At 39.5% G+C, this 25795-nt stretch overlaps 1 pseudogene; it reads left to right on the top strand.

Moving 5' to 3' along the window:
- The window catches only part of LOC102861722, a 24007-nt pseudogene extending 4144 nt beyond the window's left edge, over positions 1-19863 (top strand).
- The last annotated feature ends 5932 nt before the right edge of the window (positions 19864-25795 follow it).

Raw genomic sequence — 25795 nt, 5'->3', positions numbered from 1 at the left:
TGCATATATCTGAATGATAGTGGTATTCACTGGGCTTCCTTGTAAGCGTATGGATATAATCCTGTCACTCACGGTGTTGTACTTCAAGATGGATCTAGAAATTACTTTTTTTACTATAAAGTAAAAATTTTCGTTTTTTACTTTTCATTATTTCCTCCAAATTCATTTGTAAGCAAATCTAATGATTTCAGGTTTTTCACATTTCTTACTCCTGTCCAGTGAACTTAAAATGGAATTTCCCTTCAGTTCTTACATTCTGGGATATACCATAATTTTTTTTGTAAATAGTGTACCCACATAAATAACCTAAAACATATCTAATGAATGGAAATGTAGAAATTTCTCTTAAAAAAGGGGGGGAGGGAAGTTCTGGCCCAGCATGCTCAGACTCATATCATAGATGTCTTGCAACATTTCCAGAAGTGAATTTTTACTTCATTTTGATTGTCAGAAAATGTTAATTTTGATCATATTTCTGTAATAAAGGTATACGCCATGGTCAGAAGTCATGGATCAAGTCTACTGTTACTAAAAGAACTGGAAAATACACAACTGAAATAGTACATTTGCTCTGGGGCATTTCATCACTGAGCCTAAGGGCAGTGTATTCTTCTAACTGACCTTGTGCCCGGGTACAATCTGACAGTGTGTGGGTGGGGCATAGGGGCAGTGGTCTGTAGGAGGGGGGCTGTAATATCCCAATATGAACCTGAAGAAAGTGGGAGCCATTACCAGCATATACTTGGGTCTTGAGGTTCTGGTCCCATGTGAAGTCAGGTGGTGGGATGGCTCAGATGTCACTGCACTGGCTCTGTGTAGCCCCTGGATGGCTAGGGGATCGATCTCACCCAGGAAAAGGATAGATAAGCCCTCTATGTCCATGGCTGTAACACTCACCTACTGATGGATAAAATTATAATGGCCAGAGGACAGTAACCTGTCAGCCAGATAGAGAAGTGGATTGAGCACAGCTGTGGTGTGCCAGTTTCCCGCTGGCCTGAGTAGCCTCTCTGGCCTGCACTCCAAAGATCTGTACAGCTCCTGGGCTGAAGCCCACTGCCCTGGTGAGGACTGTTTACAGACCATAAACCATGATTTCTTTCTGCAAGTGTGCAAGGAGTGTGTAAAGCAGGTAAGGAATCTGGGTGACAGAGGAGCTGCTTGAGAAACTCAAGGGGAGGTTCAGTGAGGGTCTGCTGGTGGGAACCAAATCTTTGTGTCAGCGTACACAAAGACAAAAACAACATTACGTTTAAAAATATTGAAATTAAATTTACAATATGTAAAAAAATAATGGTGTAGGATGTTTATGAAAACAATAGACAGGGAGTCTCATGGCTTTCAAAACAGTAGATAACAAAATGAAATAAGTATTGATATTTAATAATTAACCTAAAAAACAAAAATAATGATGAATCCTTTCAAGAGGATTGGAGTTAAGATCTCTATTAGCATAAATGTATGATAAAATTGCTAAACAATTATACTATCTAGCTAATGTGCCATTTCATGGATTGTCTTCTCAAGTGTCAAGATTTGACTCCTTCATTTTCCTACATTTCATTACTCAAAGCTCTTCACAGGTCGGAGAATCTATATACTCTGGTCTGGGTTAATCCAGACTACCAAAGAGTACTAGAGGAATGTCTGTTTGTTTCATTGACTATACAAAGACATTTTATTGTGTGGCTCACAACAAACTGTGGCTAACCTTGAGAAAAATGGGAATTGATTTTGCTCATATGAAACCTATTCTTGGAACAGGAGGCAGTCATCAGAATAGAGCAAGAAAACACTGCATGGTTCAAAATTAGGAAGGGAGTGCATCAGGGATGCATACTGTGTCCACACCTTTTCAATCTGTATGCAGAGCAGATCATTTGGGAGGTTGGACTTTATGAAGAGGAGTGTAGCATCAGGATTGGAAGAAGATTCATCAACAACCTGCATTATGCAATGATACAACTTTGCTTGCCAAAACCGAGAAGGACCTGAAGTGTTTGCTATAGAAGGTCATAGAAGGTCAAAGATTATAGTTTTTAATACAGATTACGGCTCAAGCTCAAGAAAACAAAGATTCTCACCACTGGGCCAATTGGCAGCTCTATGATGGATGAGGAAGACATTGAGGTTGTTTTTCAGCTAGCTAGGCTCCCCAGTCAATACTCTTGGCATGAGAAGTCAGGAAATCAAAAGATGAATTGCACTGGAAAAATCTGTGGTCAGGGACCCCTCCAGAGTAACGACAAACAAAGATGTCAGTCTAGAGATTAAGGCGCACCTGATCCAAGCCATTGTTGTTGTTGTTGTGTACCATCGAGTCAGAACTGACCCATAGCTGACCCTCTGGAGGGGTTTTCAGAGGCAGTTACTCTCACAGAGGGAGACTGCCCATCCTTCTCCTGTGGAGCAGTTGTTGGCCTCAAGCCACTTGCCTTCAGGATTGCAGTGCAGCTTCTTGCCTCTAGGCCACCAGAGCTCCCGATCCAGGCCATGGTTGTTCCCAATTATTTGCTATGCAATGGAGAGCTGGACAATGACTAAGGATGACAGAAGAAGAATTGATGCCTTTGAGTTGTGATGCTGGAGAGGAGTCTTGAAAATACCGTGGACTGCCAGGAGAACAGGTCTGTATTGGAGAGAGTGAAACCAAGCTTCTCCCTAGAGGCTAGGATTTTGAAGTTCTATCTCACATACTTAGGGCGCATGGCTAGGAGAGACCAGACCTTGAAGAAAGACATCATGCTTGGAAGGGTGGAGGGACAGCGCAGGAGAAGAAGGCCCTGGATTAAATTGATTGACACACTAACTGGAGCAATGAGATAAGGTGTATCGGAGTTGGTGAGACTGACTCAGGACAGGGCAGGCTTCAGAGCTGTTGTACATAGGGTTGCTAAGAGTCTCAGGCAGCTGGATGGCACATAACAACAACACAACAACAATGCAGACTAGCATAGTCTCATTCCAAGGATTATTTACTTGTGATTGTTGTACGCTGATCTTGAGTGGGTCACTTGCAGCCACTCCATCAGACAATGGAACCAGATCATTGTGATCCACAGGGTTTTCTGTTGCTGATTTTTGGAAGCAGACTGCCAGGTCTTTCTTCCTAGTCTTGCTCTGATAACTTTACTGAAACTGGTGTAGTGCCATAGCAAAGCACATACCTCCAAAGACAGATAGCTGGTGACTGCACTTACATTTATTGGGAATCAAGCCACCATGGCTCCCTTTGACTTCCTTAAAATCAGAGAAATTGAAAATGTTTTTGTGTATGGAAGGATATATTCCAAGACAATATGAAAAGTAGAAGGAGAACTATTTGATAGACTAATGGAGTGAAGAGTGATTCTGAGTCCCGAGAATGAATCTGCCTCTCTTGGATAGGACTTTGAGTTGTCCTCTTGCAAACATAATCTCAGTACCACAGAGTGGAAAGTTGGGGACAATGATGACAAATGTGTATTTGCTGAGGCCCTACAGTGAACAGCAGTGCACACTTCCTGTCATCTCATTTTCACAGACAACATTCTTTCCTTATGTGGCATAAAGCCAGAGTTAAAAGCATGGGCAATAGAGCCAGAGTGTTGGGTTTGAATTCTGCTTCTGCTATTTACTAGCTTCAGATCATAAGCAAGTTATATTTTCTTTCTCTCACTGCCATACTGCCATCAAGTCAGGACTGACTCATAGCAGAGAAGATAGTAGGTTTTTGAGGCTGTAAATTGCATGAGAGAAAACTGTCCATCTTTTTATTTTCCTCCCTATGAGTTGCTGGTGGATTTGAACCACTAGAGACAAGCCTTTAGGTCAGCAGAGTAAATCCCTAGGGACTTGGCTACTAGAGCCTCTGAGTTTAAATCCAGTTCCTGCTATTGACCAGTTTCGGGATTCTGGATCAGACACTCAGTCCTCCAGGTTGCATTTCCTCATCTGCAACAGAGCCTGGCCTCACTAATGCGTTGTGAGGATTCAGTGAAACAATAGGTCAATCGTTCAATTCAATTCAATTCAATGCAAGTCATCAGTATCAGTTGGTATTGAGCCTTTCCATTGACACAACTAAACTAATAATCAGGACACATAAGAAGTTCTCTGACTGTTCTGTTTCTACCTAATCTTTCTGAAATAAAGAAAGAAGTACATTTGTAAGAAATGTTTCTTACAGAAAGAAATAAATGCTTTAAATACTAACAAAGTAGCCACCTGAAATACCAGACTGTGGTATACTATAGAATGAATATAGAAAATAACAAGCCCTTCAAAGAACTGACATATGTTTGTACAAATAAAGTTTTAATTTTTCTCTTTGAATAACATTTGTATAAATCAAGTAAGTATTGGTTTTACAGCAAAGAGTTTTATCTAGAAATTATAGGTGCATATTTCAGTAGTAGTTGAGAGAACAAACAAGATTTCTTCAAATAAAATAGTTTTTCTCCCATGTCCCCAAGTTGCTCTCTTTTCACAGTAGCAGTATTTGTCCTTTTTTGACTGAGTTGTATCACCCACCATAATGTTCTCTAGACTCTCCATTGTTGTGTTATACTTAGTATTCTTAGTGTTGAGTAGTATTCTATTGTGTCACTATACCACACTTTTTTTGATCCATTTGTTGATGAGTCCTTGAGCTGTGGTTTTTTGTTGTTGTTTTTATTTATTTTTTTTTTTACTATTGTGAATAATGCTGCTAGGAACATAGATATACACATCTTTCTTTGTGGCTCAGCTCTGATTTCCTTGGGGTATTCCCAGCAGCTGAGTCATTTGAGATTTTCATGGTCAGTTTTTTGAGGACATGCCAAACTGCCTTCAATAGTGGCTGTACCATTTTACAGTCCTCCCAGCAGTGTAGACAAAGAATACTACAGAATCTAATCAAAGGGGGATCAACCTGGGAAGAATCTAGACAAAGGCAATATGTCTGCTATAATTAGCAAATAGGTACAAGATATATAACTGTTTAAAAAGGAAAGGGGAGAAGGAGTACGAAGAAGGAAGAGGAAATCACTAGGACAGCAGAGATTAGTAGGGGGAGGCAAGGTAAATAGGTGGTGTGCAATGGGGGCTTGAGACAGGAGAGAAAAAGAATAGGTCAATAATAAGTAATAACATAAAACAATATCTAGAAATTATTGTATATAATAAATTGTACCTACATGATTATATAAAAGTGGATGATGCCATAGTTATTACACCTTGCCTGGGCTGTACAAACAAGTAAGCATTTTGTTAATCTAATCTAAAGGTTGATATTTTGAGGCCACCCAGAGTCACCGTGAAAGAAAGGGCTGGAGATCTGCTTCTGAAAAGGCATAGCCAGGAAAACTATGTAGGGCATAGTTCTCTGACACAGTAGCTCCTGGTGTTGGTCAGTTTCTACCATGTATTTCAGTGGTTTGTTCTGTTGTGTGTTCATCAATTAAAAATATTATCGTCTATCAGTTAATCAACAACAGTAATAGTATCTAACATTTGTCACACACTTTTAGGGAAGTCTGGAGGTTTAGTGGATAAGAAGTTGTACTACCAACCCAAAGGCAAGAATCCATCTCTTCTCATGTGATTACAGACTCTGAAAACCTACTGGAAAGTCAGGTATAAGTTTGTTCCAACTTGACAGCAATGAACAACATTATTTCTGTGTTTCTGTATTTTCTAGGTGTTTGATGCCCTTTCCATCACTTGAACTACCAATAACTCTATGAAGTCACTCAACTCAACTCATTGCTCTGGAGTCAAAATTGACTCATAGCTGACCCTCCATTGGTTTCTGGGGCAGTAAACAGTATGGAAGGAGACTGCTCATCTTTCTCCTGCAGCACTGCTGGTGGACTTAAGCTGCCAGAGAGGCTTTTGGATTAGTAAATGCAATTCCCTACAGACTACATGACCAGAACACCCCAACCTATGAGATAGAAATTATTACTTTTTTTTCTGTTTTTTGAATGGAGAAACCTAGGTTGTTCAAAGTCACTCGACTTAGTAAGGAGTGGAAGGAGCCAGGTGTGTTGGCTGTAATGTGCTCTCTATTTGACCAGAACTCACAGTGGCCCTGGGAAACTCTGGTGTTAAGGAGCTGTGCTGCCAACCCAGAGGCACAAAGAATCCACCAACCGCTCCATGGGTAGAGACTCTTAAGGTTTCCCTTTATTGGATCTCCTCTTTCTCCTGTAATAAGAGAAGACTGTACTTATACCAACTGACATATTTCAGCTAACAGATGCTGCCCTGGATGTGCTCACCAAGTTGTGCTAAGAAATCTGGAGAACAACCACTTGGCCAACTGACTGGAAGAGATCTATATTTGTTCCCATCCCAAAGAAGGGTGACCCAACAGAGTGTGGAAACTACAGAACAATTTCACTAATTTCACACGCAAGCAAGATTCTACTGAAGATTATCCAAAAATGACTGGAATAACACATCAGCAGAGAACTACCAGAAGTCCAGGCTGGGTTTAGAAGGGGTCGTGGTACTAGGGATATTGTAGGTGATGTTAGATGGATCTTGGCTGAAAGCAGGGAATACCAGAGGAATGTATATCTGTGTTTCATTGACTATACAAAGGTGTTGGACTGTGTGGATCATAACAAACTGTGGCTGACTCTGAGAAGCCTGGGAATCCCAGAACATTTGATCGTGCTAATGCGAAACCTATACTTGGACCAAGAGGCAGTCGTCAGAACAGAGCAAAGAAATACTGCATGGTTCAAAATTGGGAAGGGGGTGTGCCAGGGATGTGTCCTGTCTCCATACCTTTTAAACCTGTATGCAAAACAGATTATCTGGGAGGCTGGGCTCTATGAGGAGGAATGTGGGGTCAAGATTGGTGGAAGATCTATCAATAATCTACGACATGCAGATGATACAACCCTGCTTGCTGAAACTGAGGACCCGAAGCACTTGCTGCAGAGGGTCAAGGACTGCAGCCTCCAATATGGATTGAAGCTCAATATCAAGAAGACAAAGATTCTCACCACTGGGCCAATTGGCAGCATCAGGATGGATGATGAAGAGATTGAGATTGTTCACAGCTTTAGTTTGCTTGGCTCCACAGTCAACACTCTCAGCACCAGTAGCCAGGAAATTAAAAGACATATTGCGATGGGAAAGTCTGCTGTTAGGGACCTCTCCAAAGTAATGAAGAGCAATGGTGTCTCTCTGGAGACTAAGGTGTGTCTGGTACAGGCCATGGTCTTTGTAATCTCTTGTTATGCATCAGAGAGCTGGACAATGACTAAGGAGGATAAAGGAGAATTGATGCCTTTGTGCTGGAGAAGAGTATTGAGGGTACCATGGACTTCTAGGAAAACAAACAGATTGATCCTGGAAAGGGTCAAACTGGGCAGCTCCTTGGAGGCAAGGATTCTGCGGCTCCATCTAACATACTTTGGACATGCTGTAAGGAGGGACCAGTCCTTGGAGAGGGACATCATGCTTGGTAGGGTGGAGGGACAATGCAGGAGGGGAAGGCCATCTATGAGGTGGATTGATTCAGTGACTGAGCCAACTGGGATGGGTGTATCGGAGATGGTGCCATTGGCACAGGACAGAGCGGAGTTTAGAGCTGTTGTACATACTGTTGCTATGAGTCGCAAGTGACTGGATGGCACATAACAACAACAACAACAACAACAACAACATACTTCTCAGGCTACTGCAATTTACAAAAAAAATTAAAAAAAAATCACATGGCTTTCCAGGCCAATGAAACTCTGGTAGAAATGATTCTTGGCACATTTCCACCATGACATTCATCCTGGGTGTCACTGCTATGCAATCTTTTCCCCATGCCCTGACAAGTATGGAAACCATGTGTTGAGTTAGTCTCATGACGAAGGAGTCTGAAATCCTGAAGGAGACCCATTATTGACCTGTGTCAGACATTACATAAAAGAGAAATCAACTGATGCTGTGTTAAGCTATTACTATTTGAAGATTAATCTGTTCTTGTTGCATAAATTACTCTAGGGATGATTTATCCCCATATGCAAACCATTTCTCAAGGGAAACATTAGTCTTTTGGAACTTGGATCAGTTTTTCCAGTTCTTAAGCTACACTGATTAGATAAATGTACATATTAGTCCACAAAATGAATCTCTGGTGTTCTAAGAAAATGAACATGACTTCCTGTACAATTAACTTTTACCCAGTCTACATGCCTTGGAAAAAACCCTGAAAGTTAAATTTCTAGTTCCTGGAGGAACGTGTTTAACTGCAATAAGTGAGACAAATGTCTGTAGACAGGGATCAGAACAATTATTTTCCATGTGGAGAGCTGTCATCATATAAACAAGGGTTTCACTTTATGAATAAATAAACTTCTGTGAGGACACAATAAACAAACAAATAATAAATAAAAATAAAAATAATAAAAAATAAATAATAAACTTCAGTCTATGAGGACATATATGTATGACAGAATGGAAATGCCATGGCATTTAAAGGCAGGAATAATGGAGGTGGGATCTTACTTCCACATGGCCTGGAGTCAATTATTTTAACTACTTTGTGTTTCAATTTTCTCAAATTAAAATGAAGACATTATGTTGTTGTTAGATGCCATTGAGTTGAGTAGGACTCATAGTGATCCTACTATGTACAACAGACTTGAACTCTGCCTTATTCTGTGCCATCTACTCATCTCTGACACGAACTCTGACATGAACCCATTGCTACAGTCACTGTGTCAGTTCACCTCACTGGGGATCTTCCTTGCCTTTGCTGACCCTCCATATTCCCAAGAATGATGTCCCTGTCAAGAGAAACCTTGCCTAGCTATCTATCCAAAATATGAGAGAGGAAGATATGCTATATTTGCCTCCAAGGAGCACTCTGACTGCACTTTGTCTAAGACGACTATTTGGTTTTGGGCAGTCCATGGGATATTCCGTACTCTGCTCTAGCACCACCACTGAAATGTATCAAATCTTCTTCTGACATCCTTATTCATTGTCTAGCTCTCTGATGTGTAGCAGCTGATTGAGAAACCTATGGCCTGATTCAGGCATATCTAAGTCTTTAAACTGACATCAATGCCCATCAAAATTTTGGAGAGGTCCCTGACAGTGAACTTGCACAATGCAATGTTTCCTGATTTTCTGACTGTTGCTGTTGATCCAAATGAGATGAAATAATCGACAGCTTTAATTCTCCATCTATTATCATGTTGACTTAGTTCTGAGGTGAAGACCTTGTTTTCTTGATGTTGAGTAGTTTTTGGTCTTCTACAGCAAGATTACATATTCACCACACTTTCATCAAACAATGTAGTTGTGGTGTTCAGCAAATGCCTGTTGTTGATGAGTCTTCCTCTGATCCTGAGGTCACATTGCACTTCATAGAGTCTATCTTCACAAATTGTTTGATCAGTATACAAACTGAACATGTATGGAGAAAGGATAGAACCTTGACTCACACCCTTCCTTATTTTAAACTGTGCAGTGTTCCCTTGTTCTGTTCAGACATCTTCTTGGTCTAGATATAGATTTCTCATAAGCACAGTTAAGTGTTTTAGTATTCTCATTCTTCTCAATGTTAGTCATAAATACAGTCAAGTGCCTCTGCATAGTCAATAAAATACAGATATTCTTCTGGGTATGTTGTCATTGTTGTTGCCGTGTACTGCTGAGGTTGGAACCAACTCATAACTGACTCTTCAGTGGATTTTCAGAGGCAGTTAGTTGTAGCTGGTGGATCTGAACTGTGTACCTTTGGGATGCCAGTGCATCCCTTACCACTATGTTGTTGTTATGTGCCATTGAATTGACTGTGACTGATAGCAACAATAGTTTTTAACCCAGTGCCACTATTCTTTTGTTGTTGTTAAGTGCTGTCAAGTCATAGACCACTCATAGCGACCCTATGAACTAAAGACTTGAACACTTGTATAACATTTCTTCATGTTCATAGAGTTTCCAGAGGCAAGCCATTTCGGAAGTGGATGCCACTCCTGCCTGAAGCTTGTTTTAATCAGGAAGCTCCACCAAACACTGCCCACCATGGGTAACCATTATCGCCTTTGGCACATCAGTGTCACAGTGTTTAGCATCACAGAAACCATGAGTTACCTCTGTACAGCAATGCACAGACCAGTGCTGTACCACTTAGAAGAATGTTTGACCAAAAACAATTAAAACCAGGCCCAAGGGCAGCAGGCCCAACGGCCCTAATGGGTTTCTAAATATGAGGCTGAATTACATCATCTCACTCCCCTTAGTGAATCAACATTCCACTCTAATGCTCACCAGTCCCAGCCAAAAAGCATCTGTACAACCCAGCTTCTGCAGATGACTTTCAAACTGGATTCCAGCCTCATACTGCCAGCCACTATAGCAACCTTCAAAAACGGAAGCTCGTTGCTATTGAGGTGGTACCAAACTCATATGAACCCTATAAAGGGTTCCAGTAGCCATAAATCTTAACATCAGGAAATGTATAATCTTTCTCTTGTCCCCTGGTGAATTTGAACTGCCAAAGAAGGATCATCTTTGAGTTAACAGGACAATTCCTCTCGACTACACCATCTACATATACCCTTATAGTAAGCTTTACTTGTTCACTCTCTCATTGCTGTCAAGTTGGGACCAATTCATAATGGACTCTCCACTGGATATCTGAGTCTGTATCTCACAGAGGAGAAGACTTCCCATCTTTATCTTGTGGAGTAGCTAGCTGGTGGACAAAACCACCAGAGAGGCATAGCCTTTGGGCTGGAAGTGCAATTTTCTCTAACAAAGTCATGAGAGCTCCTTTAGCGTTCTCCAGACTTATCAATCTTCCTCTTCAGCCATTTATTTTGTCTCCTTTTGCCTGAAACAACTTCCTCCATCTGTACATACTCTGGTAGCCTAATGGTAAGAAGCTGTGCTGCAATCCTGAAGGCATGCAGTTCAAATCCACCAGCTGCAAGGATGGGCAATTTCCTCCTGTGTGATTAAATGCCTCTGAAAACCTACCAGAAGGTCAGCTATGGGTCACTTCCAACCTGATGTTACTCAACACCACCACCACCACCACCACTATGAATTTGATTGTATTATTATTTCTAAAAATGTTATCTTAAAGGTGTCACAAATGGTTTGCTCTAAAATGCTAACCTAAAGGTTGGTGGTTAAAATCCAGTCAGCAGTACTATAGGAAAAACGTCCTGGAAATCTGTTTCCATTACAGCACAGAAACCATGGATCTCAGTTCTATTCTGTAATTCACAAGGTTGTCATGAGGTGAAATTGACTCAGCGGCAGCTAATAATAGCATGTATTCTGAGGTCTTAACTTAGATGCTCTTACATCTTCCAGGAAGGTATGTTCTCAAGACTAGTGGATCCAAAGGCTCACAGAGGTGCCTCCTTGAGTTCCTGTCTTTACAGTATTGCCTTTTTACAACATATAGTAATATTTGCATATGTATCTATCTCCTTTCCTGTAAGTCTATTAAGAGCAAAAGCAACATCTTAATGAAATGACTATCAGTGAAGTGGATTGATGCAGTGACTGAAATGGGTTTAGCACAAGGGAGATCACCAAGATGGTGCAGGATCATGCAGGACATTGGTGTTGGACATTGGGTCACTATGAGTTAATGCCAACTTGACCCTATCTAATTACAATAGCAACAATAAAATGACTGGCACAGTATGATGCATAATTCTTTATTGAGTTGTGGTGCTTAAGAAAAGTATTGATTATTCATTGGACTGCTAGGAGAACAAACAGGTTTGTCCTGGAGAGGGTGAAACCAGGCTGCTCCTTTGGAGGCAAGGATTCTGAAACCTCGTCTGACATACTTTGGACATGTTGCAAGGAGGGACCAGTCCTTGGAGAGGGATGTCATGCTTGGGAGGGTGGAGGGACAGCGCAGGAGAGGAAGACCCTCGATAAGATGGATTGATTCAGTGACTGGGGTAATGAGGTAGGTGTGCCAGAGACAATAAGATTGGCACAGGATAGAGCAGGGTTTAGGGCTGTTGTACACAGGGTCGCTATGAGTTGCCAGCAACTCGGCAACACACAACAACAACAACAACGCTATACTATCTATACACTATGTGGAGTCTCTTGGAGGACTAAATGATTAAATATTCAGCTACCCACTAAGAAGCTGGTGGTTCAAACATGCCAGAGTCACCTAGGAAGACAGATGGTCTGTTTACAGAACAGTTCTACTCTGCATTCATAGGGGTCACCATAAGTCAGAATCAACTTGACATCAACTAAAAACAAGCACACTTACATACCAGGTCTATTCTAGACCCTGACTATACAACAGTGAAGAAGAAAAAAAAAATTGACTTTTGGTGAAGTTTATATTCTAGTAGGGGGAAATAGATATAAGTATAGTGTGTTAAGTGGTGATTAACTATCTCAAACCTCATCATATTTTTAAACTTCATCATATTTTTCTCCCAACCAAAGCCTTCCTCATTCTCACCTTTTTCCATATCCCTTAGGCCAAGTCTCACCCCCACCTCAGTCTCTAACAACATTCCATTTTCATCTTTGCATCTCCAAATTTATCTCTATCACCAGACTCAATAAATGAGTTAATGAATACTAGGGAGCTCTTGTGGCCTAGTGGTAAGAAGAGATGCTTTAATCCCCAAGGAACATGGTTCAAATCTACATGTTGTGTCACAAGTAAAGGATGAGCAGTCTCCTTCTGTACAATATAAATATATGGCCTCTGAAAACCCACTGGAGAGTCAGCTATGGGTTGATTCTAACTCTACAGTATATAACAACAGCAACAACATCAGAGCTCTGATGGTCTAGTTGTAAGGAGCTGCACTGTCATCCCAAAGGCTTGTGGTTTGAATCCACCAGCTGCCGTGCAAGAGGAAGTTGGGCAATTTCTTCCCATGCAATTAAACTGCCTCTGAAAACCCTGGAGGGTCAGCTATGAGTCGATTCTGACTTGACATTGCACAACAGCAACAACAAAGTTCCAACTCACATTATTAAGGTATGTCAAGAGTGGCCAGTCTTTTGAGAAGGACACGATGCTTTGAAAGAATAGAAGGCCATTGTAAAAGACAAAGACTCTTGGTAGTGACTGTGGCAATGGGGTCAGCTGCATCAGAGAAGGGAAGGTTGACTTAGGATAAGACAAGGTTCAAAAGTGTTTAAGCATCATTGTGAATCATAGTCAACTCACCTGCATATTAAAAAAAACACAAGAACATAATTTATAGTTTCTGAAAATTTGATGGAAGTTCAGCTATGAGTTGGTCTCAATTTGATGCCACTTTGTTTGAGAGGTTTTGATAATGGTTTTGTATGAACATTAAATGGGATAATGCTATTAAGGGTCCTTGCACAGACCCTTGCACAGTACAAATTATAATGATAAGCTATTATCTGTTACTTTCCTCCACCCTTCAATCCTGTGTCTGCCATTGAGTCTTGTCATTTATGTCTTTAAAATCTTAGTGGATTAAAAGTGATGAGTCTAGCTAAGGTCAAGCAAACCTATAAGAAAAAAGTTGAAATGAACCAAGGTTCCCTGTCTAAATGTCAATCTCTGTTTCCTCTAAAAATATCCACAGAATCCTCACAGTAATTTTACGTATGAACCACCAAAGAAATTCTAGGTATCTTAAGGAAGGACACCCCTAAACTTTGCAACAGAGGGTGGACCTTTGCCAGTTACAACTTGCGAACTTGGGTGAGTTACCCCATGATAGCTGGAGTTAAGAGGGGCTTTGGCTCAAATTCTCCTACTTACTATCTCCACAGCTTTATAATTCTCCTTGTGTATTAATCTATGTTGTTGTTGTTGTTATGTGCGATCAAGTGAGAACTGGCCTTCTAGCCGGTTTTCAGCAGTTATAAACGGTGCTAGAGGAGACTGCCTAGCTTTCTTACATGAAGCAGGTGATGGATTCGAACCACATGCCTTTGGGCTGGCAGCACAACTCCTTACTCACTAGGTCACCAGAGGAACCCCTTTTAAGACTTTTTGAAATAGAAATAATAAAAGCACCTACTTCCCAGGGTTACTGTAAGAACCCATGGAATTAATAAATGTAAAAAACCTGAAAGGAGTACCTGAATATAAGCTATCCAGGAAATGATTCTGATTTAAAACCTGCCATCATATCCCATGGGATTCATCTCATACTGCAACTGAAGTTGGTTTAGCAAATAAAATAAAGAATTTTCATTATAAAGAAGTTGTAATTAATTGATTTTTTAACTTTTTTCAGTTACCTTACATATATAAAATGAACACTTTTCATCTTTTTAAAATAAAAATTCATTCACAATACTTGCGTTATTATCACCAATGATTACATTCAGTAAAGCTGCTTTAAAAAAAAACTTTTACAATCTTTTCTTCACTATTAGAAAGATTAAATATATTTTAAAAGGCTAAAAATAAAGGAAGTTTGCTGTCTGCTTTTTCAAATAAATGAAATTTATAGCTGCAATTTCTTCGGGTATCTGGATTTAATGCATCTGTAATGTTATTCTGTACTAACATAAGTAATCATTGTCAGAGAAACAAATTCTTACTCTGCATATATCATGCAATCTTGTGTATTTCTGAAAATGAAATAACATAAATAACTCTGAGAAGTAACAAAACAATTGGAAGTGTAAATATATAGGAACCAACTGAAAAATAATTTGACTTACAAAATACCATTGAAGTCACTTAGGAACAACTATCCTCTCTCATTGCTTATCTGTTTTTGTACCTCAAGGTACCTTGTTGAACCAGAACTCTCCATATATGTGTGTTTGGGGGGAGTAGGGTGGGGTGGCACTGGGTGTGTGTTTATATGTTTGGTGGCTGTTCTTTTTCTGTCACAGTTTTCACAGCTTGTTAACTTGACAAATGTCCTAATTTTCAAAACATTTATTTAAGAATACTTCACAGGAGAATAATAAATCAGCCCAAGTATCTCTGAAAGGGAAAAGGGCAGTAAGAAACCTCTGATTTCTCTAGTTGCCTCTTCATACTTATTTATTATTGCCATTCAAAAAAACCCAACAACAAACCTTTTCAGTACGGCTAGCACTTTCTACTGTATATTATTTACTTATATACCTGTTATAGCTACTCTATAAAAGCATGACTCCTTGAGGGCTCAGTCTGATTATTTTGCATACAATTGGCGTTCAAGCAATGTTCTGTAAGGAGCACATTTTAGAAAAAGTGAACATATATACAGAAGGAGCTCTTGCGACGTAGTACAATATGTATATATTATATCACTAACAAATCAAAAGGTCAGTAGCTTGAATCCCTTAGCTGCTCTGCTGGAGAAACATAGGCAGTCTCCTCCCATACAGATTTATAACAGAAACCTGGTGGGGGGTTGCTGAGTTGAAACTGACCTAAAGATACTGGCTCCTCAGACATCTAGATATTTCATTCATTCATTCATTCATTCATTCATTCATTCATTTTCAAGATTCATTTATTTATCCAGTGCATTGAATGCTTGAAGAATGCCAAAGCACCAAGACACTTGGGTTACATCAGTAAGGAACTGACCTCTTACTCACAAGGAGCTTATCTTCTAGAAATGAAAGAAAATCAACAAAAATAATAAAACAAATGAAGTCTTTTCTGATATTTGTTGTTATTGTTATTGACATCAAGTCAGAGCTGACCCCTCTAGTGGGTTTCCAGAGGCCGTAAGCTGCACAAGAGAGACTGCTCATCGTCCTCCCGAGGGGCACCTGGAGGATTTGAACCCTCATGACTTTGGACTGGCAGTGACACTCCTCACCCACAAGAGCTCTCTTATAAATACATAGAGGCATAATTTTTTCAAAGCCACTGTATATCTAGGAAACACATCTATCTTCACTTTAAATCTAAAAAGAAATCTAATGTCACACTAAAGTATCTGATAAAGTAGTGTTTACCTGTACTATGTGAGGAGTAAGAATGATAACTATGAACTTTGATAAATGTCAATAGTTGGAGGGGGCATTTCAGGCCTTTTGTTCATAGAGTTGCTATGAGTTGTGCTCAACTTGAAGACAATTGACAACCACCACCAGCACCACCTAAACATTAGGCTCTGGTAACAAGGATATAGATATATTTATGTATCCTAATAGTTAATTAGTGGAAGGAGGAGTGGCGTCCACTTCCGTAATAACTTGCCTCCGGAAACCCTATGAACCTGGAGAGAGGATGAAAGGCACCCAAGAGTCAAGGACTCTCCTTCATAGGGTCGCTATGAGTCACCTGCAACTCAACGGCACTTAACAACAACAACAACAATAGTTAATTAAGAAGCTCTGTTGACTTATTGCTAAGCAGTTGTCCTGCCAACACAAAGGCAAGTGGTTCAAATCTGTTAACTGCTCCTCAAGAAAAAGATGAGCAATCTTCTTTTCATGCAATTTGTAGCCTCTAAAAGCCAGCTGGAAACTCAAACTAGCTTCCAAGTCAATGGCACATAACTATGACAACAACAGCAACAACAACAGTTAAGTACAGTGAATGATCCTATTCTAGAGTTGAAGGCAGCTCTGATGGCGTTGTGAAACTGCCAACCCAAAAGCAGGCAATTTTAATCCACCAGCTTCTCTGTGGGAGAAAGATGGACAGTCTCCTCCTATGCGATCTACAGCCTCTGAAAACCCATGGAGGGTCAGCTACTAGTCAGTTCCAACTTGACAGTATGTAACAAGAACAAAAGCAACAATCTATGGTTGAAGAGACCGAAGGACAGACAAGCTAAGTACCTTCCCTGTGGTCACACAACTAATGTGAGCAAAGATTTAAACTGAGGGAGTTTTCTCCAAAATCTATGGTCTTATTTACCAAAAAACTAATTTACTATATTTCTTCTTGGTTCCTGTTAGTTTCAGAAAACAAAGATCTAGCTCAATAAACTTCATAAAACCAGTTGATAATATGTGATATTATGTAATCTATAAAATATCAAATGAGATACTGGATTAGGTCACAGACATATCTCCTCTGTAACTTTGTTAGAATGGATAAAAGATAACTGAGTAAATGATCAGAGTTAGAAGGACCAGAGTTTATAGATTAGGGAAAATCTCTCTCTCAACATGGATAGACACTTCACCAAAGAAGTCATACAAATGGCCACCAAATATATGACGCCAACTCAAGATCCTTAACTTAAAGAGATGCAAATCAAAACAACAATGAGAAATAATCTCACCATAGAAAAAAAAATAGCAACATTCAATAGGACATCAAACAACAAATGCTGGTGATGTGTGGAGAGACTGGAATTCTCATACACTGCTGCAGGGAATATAAAACAGTAAGTAGTTTTGTACTTAGAATGTTGGGAACAGGAATACCATTTGATCCTGTAATTATCCTATTAGAACACATAACAGAAAACCATATATAAATGGTCTTCTACATTGTTGTCAAGTCAGAACCAACTCATAGCTGACCCTCAAGTAGGTTTTCAGAGGCTATACCTTGCACAACAGAAGACTTCTTATGTCAATAGAGATGACAGAAGAAGAATGAATGTTTTGAACTGTGGTGTTGGAGAAGAGTACTGAAGAGTCCATGGACTGTAAAAAAAAAACAAACTATAACTTGGAAAAAGTGCAGCCAGAGTGTTCCTTGGAGGCAAGATGATAAAGCTGCGACCCATATACACTGGGCATGATGTTAGGAGTGGCTATTCCTTGGAGAGGGACAGCAAGTTCAGAAAGGTGGAGTGTTGGTGAAAGAGAGGAAGGCCCTCAACCATATGGACTGATACAGTGACTGCTGTAATGACCTTGAGTATGTCAGAAATGATGAAGAAGGCACAGGGTAGGACAGGGTTCAGATTATCTATCTATCTATCTATCTATCTATCTATCTATCTATCTATCTATGTATCTATTATCTATCTATCTATCTATCATCTATCTATCTTACCTAATGATCACAAGTTATTTTATTAAAATGGTGAGGATGATAGCATGCAGCAATTTGTAGTTACTCAAAGTTGTACTAGGTCCATTTGTCCTCACATAGACTTTCCTTTTTCACTTTATTATCACCAGTCATCCATAACACAATATATGTACACCTTGTTTTTTATCTGTATCCCTGCACTAAAAGAAATACCTCCATAACTGTTGATCTTTCAGTTTCCCACTGTGACTCAGTGATCAGAATGGTACAGTCTTTAATAAGACACTTAGTATATATTTACTAAATGAACCTAATGGCAATTTTACCATTTTACTCTAGTGCAGTTTGTTCCTACTGGGTCACCATCTATTAATATCTCTTGTAAAAAAATAAAGATAAGAGATGAAAAGTTGTGAAGTGCAAAATTATAAACTCTGCTGATTTTGACCAATTAGTGTTGGTATGGGATGAAATGTACAGGACTTCCTAACAAAGCTTTCAGTGTTTACCTATGAAGTCCACACAATGAATTACTCTAAATGCAAGTCAAAGCAATGGAGAATAGGCTAAGGAGATCAATACTCATTACTTAAAAGCCATAATCTTATTTTTAGCCTGCTAAGCAAAAGATCTTTTTAAAGTATTTTTGTTTCAAAGATAAATTTTTTCTGAAGTCATAAATATATTTCATTTATATTCATTTCAGCAAATGCATTTCTGGCTTCTCTGCTCACTTCTCCAAAACCATAAGCTTCACAATTTGCTCTATTACCTTCTCCACTAACTACTGGTCGCTGGGCTCAGTACCATCATCCAGCCACTGGAGTCCAGCCAACTAGCAGAGCAGTTAGCATCTACACAGACCCCAGGAGCTCAGGATCCAGTAACTCCAGTAACTCAGAGAGTGGTTGGGATAGGGGCACAGTATACGAAATGGCTTGAGATCTAGCAGGGTGAGAAGGAGACAATGCAGGACCCAAGCTACCACCTGGTCTTCTATATGGGGGAAGTGAAGAGCCTGGAGACTGAAAACAGATGGAGAGCAAAATCCAAGAACACTTGGAGAAGAAGGTATCCAAGGACAGGGACTGAAGCCACTACTTTAAAATCATAGAAGAGCTAAAAACTTGAGTCTCTGCAAGTTCTGTGTCTAATGCTCACATTGCTCTCCAGATTTACAATGCCTACCTGGCTGCTGACAACTTCAGAGTCAAGTATGAGACAGAACTGGAATGCACCAGTCTGTGGACAACGACATCCATGGGCAGCTCCACAAGGTCACTGATGACACTAATATCACTCAGCCACAGCTGGAGACCAAAACTGAAGCTCTCCAGGAGAAATGGCTCTTGAAGAAGAACCATGAGGAGGAAGCAAAGGGCCTGTAAGCCCAGACTGCCAGCTCCGGGCTGACTGTGGAGGTGGATGCTCCCAAATCTCAGGACCTCAGCAAGATCATGACAGACATGCAGGCTCAGTAGGACAAACTGAGAGGAGATGGACAAGTACTGGCCTCAACATGTTGAAGACTAGCACCCTGGTGGTCACTTCTCAGTCAGCTGAGACAGAAGCTGCCAAGAATACACTCATTGGGCTGAGATGTACATTCTAGGCCCTGGATATTGACCTCAAGTCCATGAGAAACCAAAAGGTAGCTTGGAGAGCAGCTGGGGGAGGTAGACGCTATGCCATGCAGCTGGAGCAGGTCAATGAGTTCCTGCTGCATCTGGAGTCAGAAGCTGGCACAGACCTTGGCATGGGGGCAATGTCAGACTCTGGAATATGAGACCCTGCTGAATATTAAGGTCAAGCTGGATTAAGGTAAGATTCAATACCTACTATGGCTTGCTGGAAGATGGAGAGAGGACTTCAGTCTAAGTGAGGCCCTGAACAACAGCAATGCCATGCGAACCATCCACAAGATTAGCATCCACAGGATCATGGATGGCAAAGTGGTATCTGAGATCAATGACACCAAAGTTCTGAGGCACTGAAGAAACTGAACCAGAGTACCATTTTAAGGACAAGAGGCCAACACAAACTTGAAGTCTCTGGAAATAAATAAAGAAAGTAATATATTTATTTCCATATTATATACATTTGATTCCAATACTTGAATTATTTTAAGAATAAAGGGAAAAGGTTTTCTCCAATTTTCCTCCCACTCACCCTTCTTCAACCTAGAATATTATGAAAACTTTTTACTCATTGGAAAGATGAGTTCTTGATGAGCTTACACGGAAATTGTCAAGTAAAGATAATGTTGCCCTGCAGGGAAGTATTAAAATAATGTAAGAGGAAAGGAGAGAGGAAAACAACACTGAAGAAGCAGTGATCATCTCCTCATGGTTTTATTTTAAGTTACTGAGGTATCTTTTTTTTTAATTTCTCTAGAAGATTGAGAAATTCTATTTGCGATAAAATTGTTTCTTATGAGCTGGTGGATATAAACTCAACAGTGGGTATGCAGATGGGTAAATAAAATGTGAAATGTAAATGAAAAAGTATATAATTGAGGAAATATGTTCACAATTTGAGACCTTGAAATAAATCTGGAAGCCCTAATGAGATAATAAAATACATTGTGCTTCCCCTTCCAATTTCTTTTTGATTGATTATTACAGAAACTGCCTGTCAAAGCAGCTCTTATTCTGTCAATATAAACATTGAAAAGGAAACACGTAATTTGGTGGATTTGTTCTACATGATCTTTCCTTCTACATGCCAAATGACTACCTTATTTTTGTTGTGTGTGGGGTTTTTTTGGTTTGTTTTTTCTTTTCTTCTTTTTTAACACAGCAGACAAAAGGCATGGGATTGGACACATCTCTACTGGGTATTTTCTTTTGGCAGAAATCAAGGAACTGGGGAAGGATGGGAAGCTGCTTAAAGAAGAGTTAGCAATATGTCAATGAATTGGTATGGTCAAAAATTGTGTATGACTAATATTCCTCTTGAAGCTTAACTTCCATGACCCTGAGACCAGAAGAACTAGATAGTTGTCGGCTACCACTGCTAACTGTTCTAAAAGGGATCACAACAGAGAGCCCTGGACAGGATGGGAGATAAATGTGGGACAAATCTTAAAATCAGTAATGAAGCTTATAGGATAGAGACTGGTGGAACTCCCAAAATTATGACCCTTACTTTTCTTTAGTCCTAGAACAGAATTCAGCCCTGTGACACAACCTTAAATCAAACAATAGATTGATCTGTGAGATGAGTATTATTACCAGGGAGGAATTCAGCCCTTGGATCAACCAACCACATCAAATCACAAGGGAAGCATTCATTCTGAGTTAGAGATCGGAGCAAGAAGGGGGAAGACGGAAGTGCAAATAGAAACTAAGAACACAGAAAGATATTGTGAAGAGTGATAATACAACGTGAGGACTGTAATCAACGTCACAAAATGAAACATGTTTGAAGGGTGGAATGGACTACAAAACTGCTCAGTAAAATTTCACTCACATCAAAATAAAAAAAATTTCCAAAAACCAAAATTCCCGTGTGCTTTATAACTATTATTTACACGGAGCCTTTACTTACAGTTAGACTATGTTCTATTAGTGCTTAAAAGCAAGAATAACACTTTAAGAATTAAGGGGTGGCTGACTTTAATCATTGATATGTATGCCATGCTGAACTATGAATAAAGAAGCTCAAAGAAATGATACCTTTGAATTATGGTGTTGAGGAAGAGTACGGAATGGACGGCCAGAAGAACCAACGAATATGTATGTCTTTGAGTACAACCAGAATAATACTTAGAAGGTATTAGATGGTGAAACTTTGTCTTTGGATATGCTATCAGTTATAGTTGTTGTTAGATACCATTAAGTGAAGTAACCCTATAAACAGGCAATCTGAACCCTGCCCTATCTGGTGCCATTCTCATCATCTCTGAAACACTCAAGCCCATTGCTGAAGTTACAATATCAATCTATCTAATTGAGGATCTTCCTCTCCTTCATTGACTCCCACATTTCCAAGCATGATGTCCCTCTCCAATGAAGAGCCTTGCCTAGCAACGTATCTTAACTATGAAAGACAAAGCATCACCATCTTTGCCTTTTTTCAAAAAGCACTGTGGCTTACCCTTTCCAAGATGTATCTGTTTGTTCTCTCGGCAGTCTGTGGGATATTCAATACTCCTCTCTAGCACCATAACTCAAAGGCATCAATTCTTCTATCATCTTTATTCATTGTTCAGTTTTCTGTGTAGCAGGCGGTTGAGAGACCCATGCCCTGAATTAGGTGCATTTTAGTCTGAAAGCTGACGTATTGCTCTTCAGCATTTTAAAGAGGTCCCTGACAGCAGACTTGCCCAGTGCAAGACACCGGTACCATGGCTGTTGATTGTTGATGCAAGGAAAATCAAATAGTTGATAGCCTCAACCCTATCTTCATCTACCATAATGTTGACTGTTGGTCCTGTGGGTGAGGATTTTTGTCTTTCTGATGTTGAGATATAATCCAAAGCGAAGTCTGTAGTCCTTGATCTTCTGCAACAAGCACTTCATAGCCTCCTCATTTTCAGCAAAGTCGTGTCATCTGCAAAGTACAGGCTGTTGAGGAGCCTTGTAGAAGTACTGATGTCACATTCTCCTTCATAGAGTCCAGCTTCTTGAATTATTTGCTCAGCAAACAGATTGAATAGGTATGGAGAAAGGATGCAACACCAATGCGATGCACACTCTTCCTCATTTTAAACGAGGCAGTGTTCCCTCGCTCCGTTCTGAGAACAGCTTCTTGGTCTAGGTACAGCTATCGTATTAGCACAATTAAGTCTTTTGGAATTCCCATTGTTCTTAATGTTAGCCATAATCTAATCTGTTATTATCCACAAAGTCAAATGCCTTTGCATAGTCAACAAAACACAAATATTCATTTGTCTTATATTCTTTACTTTCGGTCAGAAATTACATCCTTTGTGCGACAATCTCTTCTAATGGAAGCTTGAACTTCTGGCAGTTCCCAATCAATGTACTGATCCAATAATTTCTGAGTGATCTTAACAACATTTTACTTGTATGAGATATTAATGATATTGTTCAATAATGTCTACATTCTGCTAGATCACCTTTCCTGGGAATAAGAACAAATTCGGATCTCTGGTAGCTATCCTCCAAAGTTCCTGGCATGAAATGGTGAGCACATTCAGGGCTCCATCTGTTAGGTGAAACATGTCAACTGAAATTCCATCAGTTCCTGGGTCTTATTTTTTGCTAATTATGATTATTCTAGAGAAGGTAACCATGGAAGGTTCATGAAAAAGAGAAATAAGGGAGCTCTGGTGGCCTTGTGGCAAGAAGATCAATCCCAGAGATACACGGTTCGTATCCACCAGATGCTCTGCTGAAGAAGGAGGGGCAATCTCCTCCTGTACCAGTCAGATCTGATTTGATGGTATACACACACACATTTAAAAAAAAAGAAAGAAAGAGAGAGAGAGAGAGAGAGAAAGAAAAAGAGAAATAAATTAAAAAGAGACAAGACAAACTGACACAAAGGCCTCAATATCAAGTTTGGAAATTTAGAGTCATGGTTGTATGGTACATCATAGTCAATTGGCTGAATATTGTATTTAGTGTTTCTTTTCTACCTCAGGATTCATTTGATTCCAGTTCTTAGGGTTAAAAGTTTTCAAGTACTCATCCAAGGTACATTAATTTGTCTCTCTTAGCCTGAAGGAACAGAAGAAGGAGAATCAGGAACTAGAGAAGGAAACAGGAATGTGTGACTAATTGCCTCCATGAACAACTGCCTCCTTTGCTATGAGGCCAGAAGAATCAGATGGAGCCCATCTACCATTAATAAACATTTTCTTCTGTGATTCTATCAAAGTTTCCTGGCAAGATGGGGTTAAATGCAAAAGACAATGTGAAATTATCATGGATTTCAGACTTTCTGAAGTTGAGAAGGATGGATGAATCCCTGAAAGAGATTATCTTTCAGATGCTATTATCTGCTGAGTTCCTTAAAAGCTCCTTATTTCAGTTTTGAGTCTCCTCATGGATGCCAAGAAAATGGTGAACCTATGTGGGGAAACAACCAAACATCATTGCCAATTACTGCTACCCCATATGTACACCTCATTTTTTTCCCCGGGATTTTCTCTTAACTTTCTCTATCAAGCAGCGATGTGCTAAGTTTGTGTGTGTGTGTGTGTGTGTGTGTGTGTGTGTGTGTGTGTGGTGTGTGTGTGTGTTCATGGCCTTCAGAATTGAATTTACTGAGATTTGTGGAACTGTTTTCATAAATGTAGATTTTTTTTTTACTACTTGGTCTTCAAATATTTTTCTGCTCCATTTTTCCTCTCCCTGAACCTGTTTGATTTTCTTCTCTGTTCTTTATTAGTATTTCCTCTCAATCTGAAAGTAAGCTAATATTCTGTGTCTTCTGCTGCTTCTGACTTTCTTTTAAGCCAATGTAATGAATGTTTTTCATTTAAATTCTGGATTTCCATTTAGTTCATTTTTAGGTTTCTATTTCTCTTTTGATAGCCATCATTTGTTCATTCACATACATCATCTTTTTCTTTATGCTTTGTAACATACTTTTAAAATATATTTAAATGTCTGTTTAATAATTATAAAATCTGCAAAATCTTAGAGACTGTCTTAACCGTCACTTTCCAACCCGAATCCCATTCATGTTTTGACTTTCTTGCATTTTTTTATTACATGCTGATTACTGTGGATAAATACTGTGGTTGTTGTTATTTGCCGTTGAGTAGACTATAATTCAGAGTAACCTCATGAACGAGAGATCTGAACCTTGTCTTGCCCTGCACCATCCTCATGACCTCTCTCATGCCCAAGCCAACTGTGGTAAACACTGTGTTAATACATCTGTTGAGGAGCTTCCTCTCATTTCCTTACCCTCCACCTTTCCCAGCATGCTATCTCTCACCAAGAATTGGTTTCTTCTAAGAATATGCCCAAAGCACACGTGAGACAAAGTTTCCTGATCACTGCCTTTAAGGAGCACTCTGGTTGTACTTCCTTCAAGACAGTGTTCTTTGTTCTTTAGAAGTTCATGAACATAAGTCCAAGAGTCTGTTCAGTACTCTAACATCACAACACAAATGCATTGTGTTTTTTTTTCTGTTATCCTTCTTTCTGAAAGTCCAAAATCAACAGAAGTGTTGATTCCTGACTTTGCTACCCTGGGTGTTGGTTGTGGATCCAAATAAAATGAAATAATTGGCAATCTTTTCTCAATTTACCAAGATGATGTTGCATATTGTGGTGAGGATATTTTTCCGTCCTCAAATATCTTGTAGAAGCTTTGAATCCTTCTCACTTCTAAGGTGTGTTGGTGTTTGTTTTAGTAGGTAGTTTATTTGCTGGTTGAGTATTTTTCATGTGTAGAGAACTGGTTTTTTCATCTTATGAAGGCAGATCTGACCAGTTTTATTATGTGAATCTAAAGACTTGGCTGTTCTGAAGTTTTAATGACAATTATGGGATGCTTATAAAACCTCTGTAACTGTGGCTGAATTTAACTTCCAAACTGTCTCCTCTGTACCAGGCAGTAACTTAAATTTCTACTCAGCTTTTCCACCTTTGACCTATTGTTTTCTATTGGGTTCTTTAGAATCTCCTTAATGCATGAAGAAGTCAAGGAATCAACCAAGAAGTTAAATTATTTTATATGCAAATAACGATATATTCAGTGGCTTCCTCTTCCGGCAATTTTCTCCCTCAATTCCAGCCACTGTGACAAGTCAAATCAGTATGAAAGCAGCTATATTTGAGACCTAGTCACCCAGTTCAGGGCTGACAGAGCAATGGCCTTAGGGCAAAAGTCATGCAAATGTTATTTTATGGTTTCCTTTTTCCAGGGTCAATTTTTTTCTAGTTTCTGTCTGCTTTTTGTCATCCTACTGTCACTTTGAATATTTGTGTGGTTTTGGTTTCT

The sequence above is a fragment of the Elephantulus edwardii genome, unplaced genomic scaffold (genome assembly GCF_000299155.1).
Source record: "Elephantulus edwardii isolate Elephantulus edwardi_28Jun2011 unplaced genomic scaffold, EleEdw1.0 scaffold00054, whole genome shotgun sequence".
NCBI lineage: Eukaryota > Metazoa > Chordata > Mammalia > Macroscelidea > Macroscelididae > Elephantulus > Elephantulus edwardii.
Note: the sequence above shows the minus strand (reverse complement) of the source record. Positions and strands in the feature narration are given on the sequence as shown.